The 17,142-nt window shown below is 35.9% G+C and overlaps 1 pseudogene; it reads left to right on the top strand.

The window, feature by feature from the left end:
• The first annotated feature begins 433 nt into the window (after positions 1–433).
• Positions 434–1,276, top strand: LOC126709824 (dehydration-responsive element-binding protein 1B-like; annotated as a pseudogene).
• Positions 1,277–17,142: the final 15,866 nt, after the last annotated feature.

Below are 17,142 nucleotides of genomic sequence, written 5' to 3' on the forward strand. Positions count from 1 at the left end.
AGCGGGTTTTAGCAAGCGCATTGGGATCACTAGTAGTTTTGCTGCTGAGATGTGGGGGCTGCGTGAGGGGCTTAAACTGTGCTGCAACTTAAACATCCGCAGTCTTGAAGTTGAGATGGATGCCAAGGCCATTGTTGATGTGCTTCAGAATACAGGTTATGTTAAAAATGTTATTTCTCCTATTTTAGATGATTGTAGGCATCTAATTTCTCTTTTCCAAAACGTCCGTATTAAGCATTGTTTCCGGCAAGCTAACCAATGTGCGGATGGCTTAGCTAGGATGAGTTTTAGTTTAATTGCTGATTTTCTTATTTTTGATAGTCCGCCTATGGACATTTTAGATGTATTTGAGGGAGATCTCAGTGGGAGGTCTTTCATCAGGTCTTGTACTGAACCTTGCTTTGGTTTTTAGTTTTGTAATGTTATCGTCTTTCATCAAAAAAAGAAATTAGACAATTAACCCAACTCCAGATATGGCAGCACGGGCTCATGATGTGGCTGCTTTGGTCCTTAGGGGAAAGTCTGCGTGTCTCAACTTTGCGGACTCAGCTTGGAGGTTGCGTATGCCTGCTTCAAAGGATGCCATGGACATAAGGAGGGCTGCCGCGGAGGCGGCGGAGGCTTTCGGCCTAGAGAGTTTGGTGGGGAATGTGGTGGTGGTGATGATGATGAGGAAGTGAAGAATTGTGAAGAGGTTTTAGGAAGCTGTGGTGAGAGTGCTGTGGTGGAGAAGAAAGCAAGTGTGCAAGAAAATGTGGTTTATTTGGATGAGGAGGAATTGTATGACATGCCTGGCCTGTTGGTGAATATGGCTGAAGGGCTTTTAATATCTCCACCTCCTTGTGTTGGGGATAGTAATAATATCGACTGGGTTTAATATCTCCACCTCCTTGTGTTGGGGATAGTAATAATATCGACTGGGATGACATGGAGAGTGATGCCCAGGTGTCATTGTGGAGTTTTTGAGCCTGACAAGTTTGGATAGTGAGTAATTCTAGAATTACGTCATTTTTTATAACAATTTTTTTTTATGTTAAGTGGTGACTTTAATTGTATTTAAAACTTTTTCTTCGCTGTTCATAATTTAACACAAAATTAAATTGTAATAGAAAAAGGGGGCAATCTTAGATTTTTCCACCTTGTAGTGTTTTTCTTTGTTTACATGTTGTTTCAATTCAATCGATTGATTGGTACAGAGCTAGAGATATAGGTAATTAGCACCAAATTCTAATTGACTTGAATAGAGACAGCTATGAGAGCCCTAATATTCTTGTTACTGTATCAATTTCATTACTAATTGAAAGTAAAAACCTACATTTATTTTATTTTTTTTTTTTATTTTCTTGCAAAACATCCTTAACACTTTGTATTGATTCGATATAAATAATCCATGATAAGAGCCGTCATCATGGAACAATTCTGCTAATCCTTTTGTGGTAATGTTAATGAAATTTTGCTAATATGTGCTTTAAGGACATACAATAATTTTTATTTTTGAAAAAAAAAATTTCGAAAATTGAAAAAGTATTGATAACTTTTTCAATTTCCGAAAAAAATATTTTTAAAATTGAATAGTTTAATATGTGTTCTTAAGACACACATTAACCGGATCCATGTTAATAGGCATCTCCACTATATATGGCCAATCAACAAAGTCACTTATATGACAAGGGTGAAGATCAAACTGCACATCTTCAGTAATTATTGGTGAGAGGTTTCAATGAAGGCGCGGGGAGATACTTGTAAAAAATTCTTTGGCTAAGGACTCCTGGCAATTGCCATTTAGGAATACTTCATAACCATTAATTATAAGTAGCAGAGTATCAATGAGCAAATGACACGAAAGGGAAAGACAAAGCAACAAAAATGAAAAGTGCCAACCGGGTATAGGCTATGGGTGAATTTGGTTCAACTTTTTTAAGTTGACTTTTTGAAAAAGTTGAGTTTTTAAAAAGTGTATAATGAAAAAGTATTTTTTCAAAAAGCTAAATGTTGGGTAAAAACTGTTAAAAAGTTTTTTTTTTTTTTTTAACTGAGTATTTGACTAGCACTTATAAAAGTGGAGGTTTGAGTTTTAAATTACCAAAAAAGACAAGATATATATATATATATATATAAAAGAATTCTTTGTTTTAATTATCTCTCTTAATGCAAGTTATAGACACAACATTTTTACAAAAATTTCACAATAAAGTCTATATGACAAGTTTTTAATGGTAGATAAAACAATAATAATATATTTAGTAGGTCCAAATGAGAACCAATAACAACTTATTGTGTAAAATTTATTATGAGAAGTGTTACGTTCACAACATTTTTCGCAATATTTTCACAACAAAATTTATGTGAAAAGTTGTTACTAGTTCTAATTTAAACCCACCACTGAAATTATTTTTTTACTAACCAATAACAATCTGTTACTTAAAATTTATTGTGAAAATATTACGGTAACATTTCTCAATTAGGATTTTTTATTTTTTATATTATTTTTCCTTTCTTCATTTAACTTTCAGCCATACGTTTCATTTCATTTCTTTTTCTTTTCCTTTTTTTTTTCTTGTTTTTCTCCTCCACACACGTGTCCACTATCTCTACCCTCCTCCTTTTATTTTCCTTTTCTCCCTCATTCAGAACATTCTAGGGAGCTCCATTCTCTCTCTCTCTCTCTCTCTCTCTCTCTCTCTCCCTTTTTTTTTTGAATTTACTTGATTCCAAAACTCTCTTTACGATAAGAAAATTTATCTTTTCTCCCTCATTCAAGAACATTCCGAGGAGCTCTCATCTTCGTGCTATTGCTCATCTTCGTCCCTAACCCAGTCCAGATGGGTCAGATGGCTTCTGTCTTCTGTCTTTCTTTTTTTTTGCTTTTATTGTTATGATTTGATTAAATTTAAAATTGTGTTTTTGAGTTTGTATTTTTATAATTTGATTATGCTTGAGTTTAGAGATGTTTGAGAGAAAGATTGTTGTATTTGTAGTGTTTGTTCTGTAGTAGAGCAGCACGAAGAGGACCTTTGTAGCAGCACAGTGGGTAATTTGGTAATTTAACACTGCCTCAACGGTAATATTGATGAAACGCACACAGACTTTCTGATTATGGACCTCTGAGCTCCTTTTTGCAAATGCACGTTCTCTTCACAAACTCAAAATGCAACTTTTAACAAAAAGTTTCTTTTTGAACCTAACCAAACGGGCTTTTTGGGCTGGGGGTTTCAAAATGTGTGTTTCAGCTTCTAAAAGCTGAAACAAACGGGTACTATGTATGGAGGATTTCTTTTGAGATATTCGGAGGATAAGATGTCATCAATGATACAATCAATGTACTATTTAAACTTCTTGGAAATTAAGCCTAGTCAAGATGTGACTAGACAAGCCAAGGCCTCAGAGGATGATTCATTTCACTCAACAGAATTCAGAGCAATTTGATTGCGTCTAGCTAAACCAGTTGGACTCGTTCAACATTTTTTTTTTTTTTGGATATTCAGAAACTTTTATTAAGAAGGAAACAAACTACATGAAGCCACTGGACTCTCTCAACACAACAGAGAAGAAACAGTCTAGACTAAAGCTAACATCAAAAGAGCCATAAAAATTTCAAAACAAAGACCACTTGGCTAAAATGTGGACAGCCTCATTACAAATCCTAGCGAGGAAGTCAATACCATACTGGAGGCTGTACTGGTTTGGCCAGCGGTACGATATATTTCGGATACCGGTCAATACCGGTGTACCGTTTTGGGTTTACCACTATTTTTTATATTTATAAATAAATATTGTGTGCGCCAAAGATGAAGTTATTGGGCTGAACCTCACTTGCGCTCGCAACTTACTTGTATAGTGGGCTTGGATATCCTATTTTGGATCGTTCTAGACTCAGAGACTCAATGAGATCACTTCTCTCTCTCTCTCTCTCTCTCTCTCTCTCTCTCTCTCTCTCTCTCTCTCTCTCTCTCTCTCTCTCTCTCTCTCTCTCTCTCTCTCTCTATGTTGCTTTCCTTTTCTATACTCTCTTTCTCTCTCTATTTCTCTCCACAAAATTCCATCCCCTTCCCATTCTTTAGCTTCTCCTATTTATAGCCAATTATTAGTGGGAGGATTATCATTACTTTTAAAACTAGTGCAATGAGAGGTCCAATGTCGTTAATTGTAAGTGGGCGTTTAGGTGAGAGTGGCTTTGGAAATGGTTCCCACTTTAGCAAATGTGCTCGGCGGCGAACGTTCCCTAAGGTGCTGCCGGGCGCATAAAGGGCGGTGTGACCGAACAACCGCAACCTTGCTCGAGGACAACTTGCCGAGCAATATGTGAGCTAAAATTGGCTGCCTACTTCTTAGGCCTTTGAACAACACTCAGCTTGGGCTCGTAGCTTTTGTGGGCTCGGGGCGGGATCCTGAGCAGAGCAGAGATTGGGCCCCTGGGTCATACTATTGATCCATAGTCCAAGGCCCAAATGGGCTTGGGTATACGGGGCCGTACAAATATATATATATATATATATATATATGTATGTATGTATGTATGTATGTATGTGTGTGTGTGTGTGTGTGTGTATATATTATAATAAATATCAAAGTTTACCATAAAACATTTCCTCAATTCAGAACTAATTATTCATGGTTTTAAACTTTAGTATCAATTAAAAAAAAAAAAAAAAACACACACACACACACACACACAATATAAAAAATAGAAAGCTTAAAAGTTACCATTGCATACTAGAAAAACAAATAATACTGATAAATTAATGCAAATAAGTTACCATTCTACCCTAACAAAAATTCAAAAATTACAAAACTTATTAAAAAAAAGCTTTTTTTTGTACCGGCCTGTATTTCCCGAAATTGGCCTGTACATGACCAGTACGGCCGGTATTTAAACCAATACGAAACGTTGATGTTTCGATACCGGTATACATACCAACCGATACGGCTGGTATCAATATGGTATTAACTACCTTGGATCTTAGGCACCCATCTAACAGCTACATTACTATAACTAGATAAAAAGGACCTCAAATCAGAGCATAAAAACTTGATTCTCCAAGGGGGAGGCGCTGTTGAGTTTGAGATGAGTTTGGCCAGTACTTGAGAGTCTATTTCCAGAGAGACAAAGTCACACCTCAAGTCTGAACCTAAAGAGAGCGCCCATCTCATTGCTTGCGCTTCAGTTGGAAGAGGGATGATGGTGTTCACTTTCCTTGAACCAGCAAATACCACATTCCCTCTCCAATCTCTTGTGACCGCAGCAATGACAGAGAAACTTGGACCTACCGCAGCATCTACATTTATTTTTAAGCCATGCTTCGGTGGAGAACTCCAACCTAAGGCTGATGCAGAAACTTGAGATCTCACAAGCGGGTCTAGCACTTTTATGCTCAACAAAAAGGCTGAAAATTCTGGCTGCAATTCCTTCAAAATTTATGTCAAAGTTCTCAAATATGAAACGGTTTCTCTGCTTCCAAACAACATCACAGAGGATGGCACCAAATAACAAAAAATCCTCTATTTGGCCAGGCAACAAATTACTCGCAAAATTCGGAGATAAAAGAAAATTGACAAACTCCGAAGGGGATTCGAAATTCAAAACTTCCATTCTCAACCCCCACTAGCTTTGGTACCACAATGATTTAGAAAAGGGACATACCGTGAATAGATGCAAGGTTGTCTCCACTGCTGAACTGCAAAGAGGGCAACATAAATCCATACTCTCATTAAATCTGCTAATTATCTCTTTTGATGGCAGCAAGTTAGCAGTAATTCTCCAAAGAAGCATCTTAAAACGTTCATGTATTTTTGTCTTCCAAATCTGACCCCTAACAGCATCAATATTGGAGAGAGGATATTCCACTATTGATTGCCAATAAGTAGATTTAATAGAGAACAAACCGAAGTTTGAAGCTGTCCAAGCCCAGCAATCTTCCTTTTGGAAAATAGGGATGGGAATGCTTAGAATTAGCTCAACCACTGGTTCTTCAAAAAAAAATAATTTTATTTGGCCATGTCCCAATTTCTTTACTCTAGCATTAATAGTTGTGAAACCACCAAGGCCAAATCTGAGTTAGCACCCTCTTTAGGATAAGGGATAAAGCCTGGGAGGTTGGGAATCCAAGGATCAGACCAGATTCGAATTGAAGCACCATTCCCAACTTGAAAGCAAGCTGCTTTAGCTACAAGGTGTCTGATGCCCAACAAACTTTTCCAAAAATGAGAAGCTTTACCCGAAAAGGAAAGGGAAAGCCAATTATTTCGAACCTTGTACTTTGCTTTCAACACCTGAACACAGAGACAATCCTTTCCTAAAACAATCCACCGGCCAAATTTGGAGAGGAGAGCTTGATTGAAGTCCTAGAAGTTTCTGAAACCCAAGCCTCCCTCCTTTTGGGGCCAACACAAAGACGACCATGACATCAGAGTCCAATACGGACCTGATTTTGCTTTTGGATTCCACCAAAATCTACGAATTGAAGCATCAAGTTGGTCACACAAGCCTTTAGGAAGCAAAATAGAGGACATGGCATAGATCGAAATTGCTTGAGCAACCAATTTGATGAGATTAGCTCCACCTTACCAATACAAATTTTTGCTTTTCTAGCCACATAACTTGTTGTCCAGATTCTCTTTAATAAATCTGAAATCTTTATATCTACTCTTGGAAAGAAAGAGGGGGACCCCAAGATAGGTGCAGTTTTGAGGCAACATATTGAGTCCCAAGCATGCTTAACTTGACTAATGAACTGGGAACTTACCCTTTTAGAAGGGAAACAGCCAGATTTCTCCACGCTAATAAACTGACCTAACCAAGAGCAAAATTTCTCTAGGCAAGATTTGAGGATGGAAATCTCGATAGATTTAGCTTTACAGAACAAAAAAATGTCATCTGCATAGCATAACTTGGAGATGGGCGGAGCAGTGTTAGAAACTTTAACCCCTGAAAGCCTTTTTTGAGATACTTCCCTATTTTAGAGCCTCAAGAGCACCTCACATCCTAGGATGAAGAGATAAGGCAATAAATGATCGCCCTATCTAAGACACTGAGAAGGGAAGAAGCTTGGACATTGGCCCCCATTTAACAGCAAGGTAAACTCTACTAACAATAAGCATTGATGGATAAGCTTGGTAAAATTGCTGCTAAACCCAAAGGCTTTAAGTACCGCTATCAAGAAACTCCATTCCATTCTATCGTAGGCTTTTTGGAAATCTAATTTGATACCAAGGTAACCTTTTTTCTTCCCTGTATGTTTAAAAGTATGCACAATCTCATGGGCTAGAACCACATTCTCATTTATCCACCTATTCGGCACAGAGGCCACTTAAGCTGGATCCATCATTTTGTTTAGCAAAGGTCTCAGCCTATTCACAATAATTTTTTATATCACCTTATAGCACACATTGCAAAGACCGATAGGGCAAAAATGGTTAAAGTTGTGTACACCTTTCTTTTAGGAATAAGAGAAATAAAGGTCTTGTTGAATTCCTTCAGCAACCAGCCATTGTGGAAAAAGCCCTGGACAACAAGCATTAGCTGATCACCAACTATATCCCAGTAGTGCTTATAGAAGAGTACTAGGAAGCCATCTGGCCCTGGGGCTTTAAGAGCCTTCATTCCAAACACTACCTTTTTAATCTCATCTCTAGAGGGTACTCTACAAAGCTCTAAATTATCTTGGTCAATTACAGAAGGTTGTATGAGACTTTCAAGATTCTCAGGAAACTGAGGATGGCTCGTATTGTATAAGGATGAAAAATTATCCAAAAAATATCTTTGAATATCCTCCCAGTCTCTAATCCAAGACCCATTTTCCAACTTGATTTCCGAAATGTAGTTCCTTTCCCTTCTAATGATGGTTGAAAGGTGGAAGAATCTAGAATTGCAATCTCCTTCTTTAACCCACAACTCTCTAGAATTTTTCCGCAATTGCAAATCTTCTCTAGCTCGCCATTCATTAAGCTCTAAATTTAGAGATGCTTCAAGGTTCAAGTTCTCTTTCGTGGGCGCTGCTTGTTGGATCTTCAATAGCTTGTCTTGGAGGTCTTTAATTTTCTCCTTTTGTATTCCCAAAGGAGTTTTTGTTCCACCTCACTAACTCACTACTAGTTATTGATAGTTTTTTTGCTAGCCTAAATCCATGGGAACCTTCCACCCTAGTTTGCTAGGCATTTTCCACCACCATTTTGCACTCTTCTTCTTTGGTCCACAGTGCTTCAAACCGAAAAGGTCAAGAGCCCATCTTAGTTTCCAAATTGGTATCTAGCATAATCAGATTATGGTCCAAATTAAAGTTACAAAGATGTCTAACCCCAACCTTGGGTAATAAGGTCTGCCAACCTTGATCACACAAACACTGATCCAATCTTTCTCTTATGCTAGCCAGACCTTTTCTTCTATTTAACCATGTGAAGTAAGGACCAATGAATCCTAAATTAATAGCACCCAAAGTCATCATGAAATCTCTGAGGCAATTAGCTGAGCTTTCTGCTACTATTCTCCCACCACATTTTTCCCTATCCTGTTTTATGCAATTAAAATCCCTAATCACAACCCAAGGGCCTGAAAAGGCAACCACCATGCTTTCAAGCAAAACCCAAAAATTCCTCTTTTTAGACCGCTGATACGAACCATAGATGGCAAAAAGAAGCCAAGGGGCTTAAGGGGGGTCCAAATACACCAAAGAAACTATCATATTCTCATAAAAGAAAACCACTTCTAAATCCACACCCATTCTCCCAAAAAGAGCAAGACCACCAAATATCCCAACTGAATCAACACGCCAAGAATCTACAAACTTTAATCTATCACAAATGCTTTTTACCTTTGGAGTTTTAATTTTTGTTTCTAATAAAAAGATAATATCCGGCATATATAATTGAATGAGACTGTTTACTTAAATAAAATTGATAAATAGAATCATCAGACTGTGGGTCTGTTTGGATTGAACTTATTGTTGCTGAAACTGAAAACACTGTAGCAAAATAATTTTTAAATATGTAAATAGTACCGTGGGACCCATTTTTAATATTTTTTAATGAATAAAGTGGCTGTGGGTCCCATAAACAGTACTGCTACAGTACCGCTACAATGCCGCTACAGTGTTGTTTGTCCCCTTTTCTGCAAAACGCGTGAAATGTAAAAAAAAAAAAAAAAAAAAAAAAAGTGTGAAAACGCAGACGCAGCAAAGTTAAGTGTTATCCAAACGAGCACTGTAAACCAATTAACTATGTCTAATTTTTACCAAAGTAGTTAAGAGTTTCTCTCTAAACTAATTTGGAGAGAAATTCTACAAACTCCTCATATATTTCCATATTGAGTGTGAATTTTGGAAATCTAACCGTGATTGCATATTCTTATTATATTCTTTATACATGTAAAATTTCAAGAAAACCAAAAATCAATTGCTATCTTATCAAACAAATGTTAAAATTTCAAATTTTTATAATCTAAAATTGTGTATAAAAAATAAGTTTATTGATCGAATAGTAAATAATATCTAATTTGAACGAAATTTGATATGCATGTTAAGAACATAAGAAACATGAAATTCAACGGTTAGATTTTCAAAATTCACAAAAAAAAAAAAAAATGAAATATATGAGAAGTTTGAAAAGTTTCTCTCCAAACTAGTTTGGAGAGAAACTTTGTTCAATCAATATACATGTTCAAAAGCCAAAGGCCTTGTAATTGAATTGGTATCTCCCCATGCACAAAGTGCTTGGGGGTTTAGGGGGGAAAGGGTTCAAACTGCGGGGTTAGCAGCATGTTGTAATTATCTCTCAAAAAAAAAAAAATATATATATATATATATATATTTATATATACATGTTCAAAAATTATTAGGTGTAATTATAGAGTATTACTTTAAGAGCAAGCACTATTCAGTTTTCTTTATGAGCAAATATTCGGACTTCACTAAAAAAAAATGCTTGTTTATGTTTATTTATTTAACAAATGAGCTAGGCTAAAGCTTAAGTGTAGACTTGCCTACATATAAAACAAGTCAAGTTTAAACATAATGAATTATAACATTCATATCCATTATGATCATAAAAATATCCATTTTGTAGTAAAATTATATACAATTTTAAAAATACAAAGTTGTTGTATCTAATTTTATCAGTTCAAAAACAAAAATCATTCTATATAATTTACTCAAATAGTATATGTGGGGCCAGGGAACTTATGATCCGGCTCACGCTCTACTAAGGTCCAAGGCCCGTGCCGAGGAGGGTATTTGCCGAGGACGAATAGGGAAAGGCCGAAATGCTGGGGGCACAGCCGAGGATGACCCTGTCCTCGACACTCCAAGACTTCAAAGGGAAGAGCAACATCTCGTTGAGAGCTGCCCCCAAAAAGCCCCCTGAAGGAGATGCGATTAGAATGGGGCCCACGTGGGGGTACGGTGCGAAACTGGTTCAGGGTAAATACGTCTACTCCGCATTAAATGCACCCGCCAACGTCCTAACCATGTTAATGAGAAAAGACACCTGGACAGGGTGACTTCGATCATCGCAACTAACAAAAAGCTACGAGGGACAGCTGATGGGACGGGTACTGAAGTAGGCACCTGCCTGATCAACAAGTGGAGGACTAAGATCAACCAAGAAGGGCTATATAATGTGAAGGTTGATGTGCCAAAAAGGGGCTGGGAAAAAAGGCCTAGAACCAGAGCCTCCCAGGCCGCCTCAAGGAGAAGGACTCTTCGAGTGAACACGGTTTAATTCTGTATAAACATCATGACTAACCCTCGCCCGGTGACCAAGACCTAGCCTTTCAAACCCACGCTCTATAAGTGATATTGTTTGGGCCTTTTTACGTACGAACCCAACATTATTATGGGTCGTTACAAATTGTGTCCTTACAGTATATAATTTAGTTATTAATTATTAGTATTGATTAATGAAATGATAAAAAAATTTATTTGTAATGTTTACTATAAGTATAAGAAAAGAAAAGGTAAGTCAAAAAGTTTATGAAAAAACTGTTTGGATTAAGGGGGAATAGAGTAGATTTGGTTCAGAATTAGTGTATTTTCAACCAACTCAATTTTACTCCTCTTCACTCTCCCTCCTTCCCCCTTCAATCCAAACGAACAATCCAGAATTAAACTGAATTTAACTAAACGAACAATCCGGAATTTGTGATACTCTTTTCCTTTTTTATGAGAAACCAGACCCCAAAGACGGGCTGGGTTCTAACCAATAGCAACGTTTACAGCTAGAGTCCATACGTTTACACTTTACAGCTCTAACCAATCGCAACGTTTGAATGGAATTTTTCTTAGGGGTATGCAAAATCATATACACTCTCTCTCTCTCCAACTTTTTAAAAATGACATATAACAAATGTTGCAACAACCAAAGCTATGGTGGGTGGTCCATTTTTATGGGTAGCAATGCAATGACCCATGAGCAATCCAGGATAATACCCAGGGTGGTCCATTTTTATGGGCAGCAACGCCTGTCATTAAATCTGTTTATCACTGAACTTTTAACACACATGCTTTTTAACAGTAGTTTGATCTTTGTAACGCCAGCCTCAAAGCTTGTAGAATATGATTTAGGAGTAATTGGTCCAATGAACTTCAGTAACATCTTTTTGTAATTTGATTGGTCATTCTTTAATGTGACATCATTTGACCAAGCCACACACAAAGGGGGGGGCCAAATTTTAAAAAATTAATTTATAGTATGTATATTATTTACATTTTAAAAAATGTAGCATGTAAAAATTGAAGTTGGCCCCTCTAAATTTTGAGTTATTTCAATGGTGCTCTTAAAAGAAAGAGAAATTATATTAAAATCATACTAATTTAAGAGGTTTAACAAATTAAACTACGTAGAAAATGATAAATTTTTGTACATGTCTAATAGAAGAAATACATGACTTTTTTATATACTCATTAAAATTTAGAAAATGATAATTTTTCTTAGTAAATTAATTTATATACATGTGTGTGTAGAGGTTTGTCTTAACTAATATATTAACATCACAACTTGGCCCTCCCAAACCAAAATTTTTGGCTCCGCCCCTGATCATTTCAGTACGAAGATGTTTTACGGCCATTGGAATACAAATTCTTGCACCCACCTGTTTGGTGTAGTTATTATTCTAGACTTTTTATTTATTTATTTTTATGTAATAGATGGATAGAAGAATTAAAAGGGAAAAATATTTTAATTATAAAGAGAGCTGAATGATTTTTTTTTTTTTTTTAAGAGAGTTTCAACCTATCGCCTATACGATCTGCTCCTGTTGATAACTATTTATATCAAACCAAGACACCAATTGGTTTTTGACGTAAATGGAAATTGATTCCTAGATCTCTTATTAAACCATCAGAAATTTTACTAGTTGACCTAACTGGAATTCACAACTAAATGGTTAATAAAGTTGAAAAAGATAGTAGGAGTTTTGAAAGACAGTTTAAAGAGGTCAAGGATGTTAAGTAATTAAGAGAATAATCGGGAAATGCTATTTTAGACTTTGCTATAACATGTGATTTGACCACTGCACATCCTTAGTACGATAGTCACTCCACAAGTATAAGTACTTGTGGGGTGTGAAGGTAAAGGTTAGGGTTCAAGTCTCCAGAAGGGAGTTTCACACACATATACACTTAAATTAGGTTAAAGTAGAATTCTATCTTGTATAAAAGAAATAATAATAATAATAACATGTGATTTGATATTAAGGAACTTGGTCAAGAATAGGGAATCACTATTAGCTCCAAAAATTGGTCAAATGTTAGTTAAATAGATTTTATCCTTACTTGATAAATGGATAGGAATAGTATATAAATGCTATAAAGACTTTAAGGTGATATAAGAAGAAAGTGTAACCACTCAACATAAGTAAATAGTAAAAGATATTTGTTTTTTAAGATGGAAAATAAGATATTTTAGAAAAAGAAATCTAAAGATTAGTGAAAAAGGAATGAAGAGGGAGAAAAAAGATGTCTTAAAAAATAAAATGATCAAAGAAAAAAAGTGGAATTTAAACGAAATTGTTGCTAATTATAAAAAGTGGGATGAAATAGTTACTTGATTAAAAGAGTGGATAGAGACCAAAGGCGGAACTTTGACCACAACAGAGGGGAGCCATGTCTAGGGATGGCAATTTTGCCCTGCCCCGCTTTAACCCGCCCCACCCCGACCCGTGCGGGTTTTCCCCGCCCCGCAAAGGTGGTGGGGTGGGGATGGGGCAATATTTTGTCCCCACACCCCAGGGCGGGGCGGGGATGGGTTTAGTATTTTTATCCCTAACCCACCCCGCCTTGCCCCGTCCCCACCCCGCACTAATAAAGATTATAATCGTAAATTTAGTAAATCCTAAATCACTAATATTTAAAGTAAAACACAAGAGTACAAGATATAAGATAAAATATTTTTTATTCTAAAACCCTATTGCTATTGCCGCCTCTGACCCATCCCTCTTCTCTGTAGTTCATACGGTTTTCAAGATTCATCTCATTCACGTTACGTAGTGCCCAGACTTCCAGTAGGCAGGTTTGTTTCATGTTTTTTGCACATTGTTTCATATATTTGAATATAGTAGGCAGTAAGTTTGTTGATATATTTGGCCCCACATTGTTTCATGTTTTTGCACATTGTCTCATCATGTATTCGGCCCCACATTGTTTCATGTTTTTGTACATTGTTTCATTATGTATTTTGCACAGGAGGGTAGAGATCTTCTATTCGGTTATATTCCAAAAACATTAAAATAATTGCAAAATTGAATGTTCAAAATTTCTTCAATTCCAGAACAAGCCAGAATAGTGAAGGGCTTACACTTAAGAGTTTTTTTTGTATATATCTCACGTAGTTGAGTTTTAGTACTCATTCTATTTGGTTATATTTATATTTTTATATCCAACTTATTTTTTTCTTTACTATGTGATAGAGTCATAGTTTTTAAAACTTGTTTGATTGATAATCTTAAAGATTTTATCTTTGTTAATGTGGTTAAATACTTATATCTATATCTTTCTACCGACAATATTTTTCCTTGAAATGTGTGAAAGCATTACACACGGTTTAATTTACTTTAATTTTTCATAAGTGATATAAGTTTATCTTTTACATTGTTCTACATTGTTTGTATTGGAGACTTTTGGCTTAGGTTTTGGTGTATGTATATTACTTTTTTATGATTGCTAAGTTACTAAATTATCATAAATAATTTTTTTAGGAATGACTTCAAGTGAAAACAATGGTAGCTCCAATCCATCTATCACATCCATTGGCAGCCATCAATCTCCAATGATGGTAGATGAAGATAATATAACTCCCTGTTCAACTCCATTGGATAGGCTAGAAGATGCCCAAGCCCAACCTAACAATGAGATAACTGAGGAATGAGAGAGGTTGAAATCAGTTGTGTAGAATCATTTTAAGAAAAGAAAAGTTGATGGAAAAGACAAAGCTAAGTGCAACTATTGTACGAGATTGCTTGTAGGGGGTTCTAAAAATGGTACTAAACATTTGCATGACCACTTAAAAATATGTCCTAGGAAAAAGTGTAAGGACATTAGGGATATGAAACAAAAAATTTTGGTGAGGGATCAACATAATGTGGACTCAATGGCAGGTGTGAATGCTTATCATTTTGATCAAGATGAATCAAGAAAAGAACTCGCACGTATGATCATCTTGCATGAGTATCCCCTTTCTATAGTTGATCACATTGGCTTTAGAAGATATTCAACTTCTCTTCAACCATTGTTCAAGATGGTTTGTAGGAACACAATCAAGAAGAACATTATGAGCATCTATGATCATGAAAGGGAGAAATCAATGCATGAAATAGAAAAGAATCGGAGTAGAATTGCTATTACCATTGATATGTGGACTTCACAAAACAAAAAGCGAGGGTTTATGGTTGTAACGGCACACTTCATTGATGATTTCTGGAGATTACAAAGCCAAGTTATGAGGTACATTTTTTTAAGTATATATTCATTTTATTATTTAAATTTTTTTCAAATATTGTATGAACTTATTTCACTGTTAGTTATAATAATTTAAATTTCTTATTTTAGGTTTATTTATGTGCCATCTCCACATACAAAAGAAATGCTTTCTGATGTCCTTTTACAAACTTTGTTGGAATGGAACATTAATAGGAAGTTATCTACTATGACAATGGACAATTGCAGTACCAATGATGCAGTTATAAATATTATACTAGACAAGCTTCAACGTAGTACCCTTGTTATGCGTGGATCAATGTTGCATATGTGTTGTGCAGCATATGTTCTTAATTTAATTGTTCAGGATGGTTTGAATGTTATTCGATCATGCATTGAGAAGGTTCGTGAGAGTGTGGGATTTTGGACTAGATCAACAAAAAGAAGGAAACGGTTTACAGAGACGGCTCAACAATTACATGTTGAATGTACCAAAGAACTAGCCCTTGATTGTAAGACTCGTTGGAACTCAACCTATCTTATGCTTTCTATTGCTATAGAGTATCCAGATGTCTTTTTTTGATTAAGCCAAAAGGAGTCATCTTATAAGCGCATTCCAAAAGAGGAAGAATGGGAGATGGCAAGTAGTATATGTGAGAGATTGGCATTGTTTTATAAGGTTACAGAGCTATTCTCAGGTACCTCATATCCTACAGCTAATCTTTTTTTTTCCTAAGGTGTGTGAAATAAAAATTGCTTTGAATTCTTGGTTCACAAGCCCAAGTGATATAATTAGGAGTACGGCATTTAAAATGTTAGAAAAATTTGACTGTTATTGGAATGTGATTCATGGTGTTATGGTTGTGGCAACCATTTTAGACCCAAGATATAAGATTGAATTGTTGGAATATTATTTTCCTCTTATTTATGGTGATGAAGCTGAAAATGAAATTCAAAGAGTTAGAGATACTTGCTATGAAATGATTCGTGACAATACTTCTAGGAGAATGGGTAGGGAAGGTACTCGTGGCACTTGTGTAAGTGAGGATCCACAAGTTGATGACTCCCTTATGGACTTTGAAAGATATCTTAGTTAGAAAAAAAAGGGTGGGAATATTAAATTGGAGTTGGAGCATTACCTTGAGGATGATCTAATGCCAAGAACTTTGGAGTTTGATATTTTGGCATGGTGGAAATCTAATGGGCCTAAGTATCCTACTTTGCAATGTATTGCAAGGGATATCCTAGCCATTCCAGTGTCAACTGTTACTTTAGAATCAGCATTTAGCACAAGTGGTAAGCTGCTAAGTCCACATCGTAGTAAACTTCATGCAAAGACCGTGGAGGCATTGATGTGTGCTCAAAATTGGTTATGGGCTGAAATCAAAGGTAATCAAATTTACTAGTTAATCTATGTAATGATTTATGTTACTGCATTCTTCACTGTATTTTTCAATTATTTGATTGAATTTGTTTTACTTTTTTTAGGCCTTTCATCTGTTGTAGATGGAATTGAAGCTAATACATTCCAAAACATCCTTGATGATTCTAATGATGAAGAAGAAAGTGGTGTCACTACATTGGGAGAAAGCGAAACTTATTCTTAAAGAACTAGTCAATTTTTATTTGTTATAAGACAATGTTTATTTTTATATGTTTATTTTGTTAAAGAACTAGTCAATTATCCTTGATGATTCTGTTCATGCAAAGACAATGTTTATTTTGTTATAAGAAATTTTGAATTATGCTGTTACATATTAGACTATTTAAATACTTGGTTTATTTATATGCTTGGATTTTAAAACATTTTGTTTTGTTGTGATTTATATTATTGTACCAAAAAATTTATTTATATATATAAAATTGTATTAGGGGCGGGGCGGGACAGGGCGGGTCTGGTCCCCGCGGGGCCCCAAGAGGCGGGGATGGGGCAAGGTAGTTTTCCCCGCACCCCGGGGCGGGGCAGGGACGGGGAAGGGCAACAACCATGCGGGGCGGGGACGAAGATCCCATCCTCCGGCCCCGTCCCGCCCCATTGCCATCCCTAGCCATGCCCCTCTTAGAAATTTAAAAATATTCACATTGCATATATTGATAGATCATATTTGAAAGATTTGATCGAATTCATATATGACCCTTCTAATACTGAAAACCAACTCCAAAATTGAAAGTTGTTCCAAAGGACACCACCTAGCACATATCAATTGTTGAATATTTATACTACTTTTTTAAAATTTAAAGT

The sequence above is a fragment of the Quercus robur genome, chromosome 12 (genome assembly GCF_932294415.1).
Source record: "Quercus robur chromosome 12, dhQueRobu3.1, whole genome shotgun sequence".
Lineage (NCBI taxonomy): Eukaryota > Viridiplantae > Streptophyta > Magnoliopsida > Fagales > Fagaceae > Quercus > Quercus robur.